Raw genomic sequence first — 4,305 nt, forward strand, 5'->3', positions numbered from 1 at the left:
AGGAATCTGCTTGATCAGGGACTCTGAGGCCATAATTCTTGGCCAAGGATAGTATTTTTTTCATTAGTGGTTAATAAAATTTGTAGGAGAGAATGGACCATGGCTGTGTAGTTTGAGATCACTGTAATCTCAAATTCATCGGAATATGTAAGAAGAGAATTTGTTTTCAGAATAAAGTGAGGCATATAAAGATATAACTTAAAATTAAGTAAAGCAATGGAACAAACAGAAACATGCCATGGAAGAAGACATCTATGGAGATTAGTGAACAAAAAAGATCACTCCGAAGAAATTCTTCTTCAATGAACTTAAATTTTATGAAGTTAAAAAAAAAAGTATAAGTATCCACATGTTGGGTTCCTGGATTGGGGTACCTCGCTTCTTGCTTGCGCTGAAAGAATTCACGTGGCAGAAGCTCGTTTGTCATCCAATCGACTTTTATGGGGAAAAGGGATGTTTCAGGTATTATAGTCTCAAAAAGGTCACGTTGTTTCTGGAAAGCGTGCAAGACCACGTGGGAGCTGCACAGGGGTTCACGGCTGAGCGCGAAAAACCACGTGGAAAGAGTATAGGAATAGGGGCCCGAAACCACGCTTGCAAAACTAGGCCAAGAGAGCGTGCAGATGCGCACGTGCCTCCGCTTACAGCGGGCAGCTGAACAAGAGAATCGTAAAAGAGGCCACCGGCCTGCCGGTGGCTGCTTTAATCTCCTCAGGTGTGGTTGAGGGCATTGGCTGATCCTTCTAGCTGACTCCAGGCCCACCTCTGTGATGTCATGTGGCCGGGCCTCGTCTAGGTGCTCAGGTGGACCTCCCACCTGGGCCTAGGGGGCTTGTGTCTGAGCATGCTCAGTTTGGGTCTTTCCATAGGGGTCTAATGGGTGCCTGATTTCCCTGGAGCCCCTTCATTGTGGCCCTCTGCAGGCATCTGGGGAGACAGTCCCCCACTTAGTCTCTAGTCTGGCTACCTAACACTACCATGCATTTTACGGCAAGGGAAACAGTAAGTGTAAATATATACGTTTTCTAATATGTCTTTGTTCAGTCAGAATCATCTGGGAGAAAGTTTACTAAACAAGAATTCCTACCTCACTGTGAAGAATGAAGTGTTTACATCCCTTGCCTTTTACTGAGGAACACGCCACATCATCTTCTTCAATAAACACATATTGAAGGTACATATATCTGGGTTGGTTGTGGTTGGCTTATCTGTGATAATCCCAGCTATGTGGTCCCATGTGCACATTTCTTAGTTTGCTCCTGTATAGGGTGTTAGTGGCATCAAGGAAGAAATTGCTTCATCCGAAATTACTTCCAGATATTTAGATCTGGACGAGCTGACATTCCAAAATATATTTCAGCAGCTTCTGGAGCCCTGGACACAGGCCATTGACCAGGACAGGAGCCTAGATTATCCAACTCACAAACCCAAGAGATTCGTGTGAAATTCAGGAGCCTCCTGGACCACAAAAGGAGATATTGACATTTAAGATCGACTGGAATACCATTGACATGTTCTAACGAGCCGATGATGCACTGGAAGCACTCACTCATGTGTGCCAGGAAATTTGGAAGACAGTGACGTGGCCCACTGACTGGAAGGGATCCATATTTATGCCCATGGCAAAGCAAGGCGTCCATTGAGTATTTCTGTTTGTTTTATTGTTTCATTTTCTTTCTTTTCAGATGTTTTTGTATTCCTCACTTTATTCTGAAACAACGTTCTCTTCTTGCATCATCAAGTAAATTTGAGATTACAATGACCTCAAAGTACAGAGAACTGATCCATTATCGCCTACAAATTTTATTAAACACTAATGAAATGATAGTTTTTAACATATCAATAGTTAAGGACTTTCACAGAATAGGACTCTCCTGTTTAAAGTATTTTCCCCTCACCCTAAGCCAATTTAACTACTTGACATTTGGCTTGTATGTTCAAGCAAATACCAACTCGTAGCGGCCCTATAGGACAAGGTAGAACTGCCCCTCTGTGTTTCTGAGACTGTAACTCATTACAGGAGTAGAAAGCCGCGTCTCTCTCCTATGGAGCGGCTGGTGGTTTCACACTGCTGACCTTGTGGTTTTGGGGTCTTATTTTTAAATAAAGAAAATGAGAGGAAGATTTAGAATCCCCAGAGATTCAAAAATATCAGAATCAACTCAACAAGTTGTTTTATTTATTATCCAAAGAGTTTCTGTATTGCTTTATCAGATTCATGCGTGTGTGTGTGTGTGTGTGTGTGTGTATACACACGTGTGTTAAGTGTCTAAGATACAGAGACCACCACTTCGCCCAATCTCTCAACATCACTTCTTGTGGCAAATAAGCCTTTCTCTGCCCTTTTTCTTTTCCTTAGAGAAAAAAATAAAGGGCGGGTAAATCTTCTTTACTGTCCTGAAATGGAATGCCTGGGTATTATGTCCTATCTACACATATTATTAAACAAATGCTAATACCCTTCTCATGTGTCTGGATTCTCAGACTTAGAAATTGAATCCCTAAGGGAACCTATGAATTGTGATTATAGGATTTGACTGCATAGACCCATTCGGCCTATGCCCAAGAAAGATGGGGGAGATTCTGGGATAGTGGGGGCTCCCACAACGCAACCTTCCAGGTTTTGTGTCTGTTGCTATGATGTGTTTTCTTGGATAAGAGACCCAGCTTTCGGCCTCTTTCAGCTGCTTCCTCTTTAACTCTCCTACCCTCTACCTCCTCCTTCCAATCCAACTCTTTCTTTCCACCGCCCATCCACAATTACACCCATTCATGACTGGTCTTGCACCTGTCAGCTGTGGTGGCGATGTGTGGTGGAAGAGGTGGTCATAGAGACAGGAAGTGAGGGAGAACGTGTTTTAGAACAGCTCCCATCGTCACCCTCATCTCCAGGCAGGAACGGAGACACGTGAACTAAAGGGTGCGAGCATGCTGAAGAACAAGAGCGATTGCAGAGAACCAGAGACAGAGCAACCCAGAGCCGCCGCAGGTGCTGTCAGATACCGTGTGGTAGATGGCGAGACCAGGGCTGGGAGAGATAAATAGAAAGGGGGGGGGGCGGCGAAGAGAAGCGAACCAAGTGAGAGCAAACTAGAGATGAGAGCGTGGGACACAGAGAGAGGTTGAGATTCAATGAAGCACAGATAAGGAAAGATAAAGGCCGAGCTAACACTTTTTAAAAGGAGCTACAAATAGTAAGAAGGAACTAGAACCAACAAGGAAACAACAGAAGAAACGTTTTGGTCAGGCAGAAATATGCTTTTGTTTTGTTTTTAAATTATTTTGGGGGGCCTCTTACAGCTCTTATCACAATCCATTGTGTCAAGCACTTGTGTACATATGTGGCCATCATCATTTTCAAAACATTTTCTTTCTCCTTGAGCCCTTGATTTCAGCTCCTCTTTTTTTCCCTCCCTCCCTCATGAACCCTTGATAAATTATAAATTATTATTTTCATATCTTACATCATCTGCTGTCTCCCTTTACCCACTTTTCTGTTTTTCTTTCCCCTGGGTGGGGGGCAGGTTCTATGTTGATCTTTGTGATCGGTTCCCCCTTTCTCCTCCCACCTTCCCCCTACCCTCCTCCTGGTATCACTTCTCTTGTTATTAGTTCTAAGGGGTTTGTCTGTCCTGCATACAGGCAACACAGGGACGATGGCTGGTTTGTTTTTGTAATCATTTTATTGGGGTTCATACAATTCATCACAATACATAGATCAATTGTGTAAAGCACACCTATACATCTGTTGCCCTCATCATTCCCAAAATTCGCTTTCCTCTTGGGTTCCTGGAATCAGCTCATCTTCCTTTTTCCCTTCCCCCTCCCTTCCCACGAACCCTTAATAATTTATAAATTATTATTATATCTTATATTACACTGCCCGGTGTCTCCCTTCACCCACCCCTCTGCTGCCTGTCCCCCAGAGAGGAGGCTATATGCATATCCCTGTGATCAATTCCTCCCTTTTATCCCCCACTCCCTTCCCTCCTGGTATCAACACTGTTACCCTTGGTCCTGAGGGGTTCACCTGTCCTAGATTCCCTGCGTTTCCAATTCCCATCTGTACCGCTGTGTATCCTCTGGCCTAACCAGGTCTGCAAGGCAGAATTGGGGTCATGGTAGTTGGGGGGAGGAAGTGTTTAAGAACTAGAGGAAGGTTGTGGGTTTCATTATTGCTATATTGAACCCTAAATGACCCATCTCCTCCCCACTACCCTCCTGCAATGTATGTCCAGTTGTCTAGAGATGGGCATTGGGTCCCCATCACGCGCCACCCTCATTGACGAGGATATGATTCCCCCC

At 44.3% G+C, this 4,305-nt stretch overlaps 1 pseudogene; it reads right to left on the reverse strand.

The window, feature by feature from the left end:
* LOC101649423 overlaps window positions 1-4,305 on the reverse strand; it is an 18,369-nt pseudogene that overhangs the window by 3,679 nt on the left and 10,385 nt on the right.

The sequence above is a fragment of the Echinops telfairi genome, unplaced genomic scaffold (genome assembly GCF_000313985.2).
Source record: "Echinops telfairi isolate 266 unplaced genomic scaffold, ASM31398v2 ScPeMD7_655;HRSCAF=1070, whole genome shotgun sequence".
NCBI lineage: Eukaryota > Metazoa > Chordata > Mammalia > Afrosoricida > Tenrecidae > Echinops > Echinops telfairi.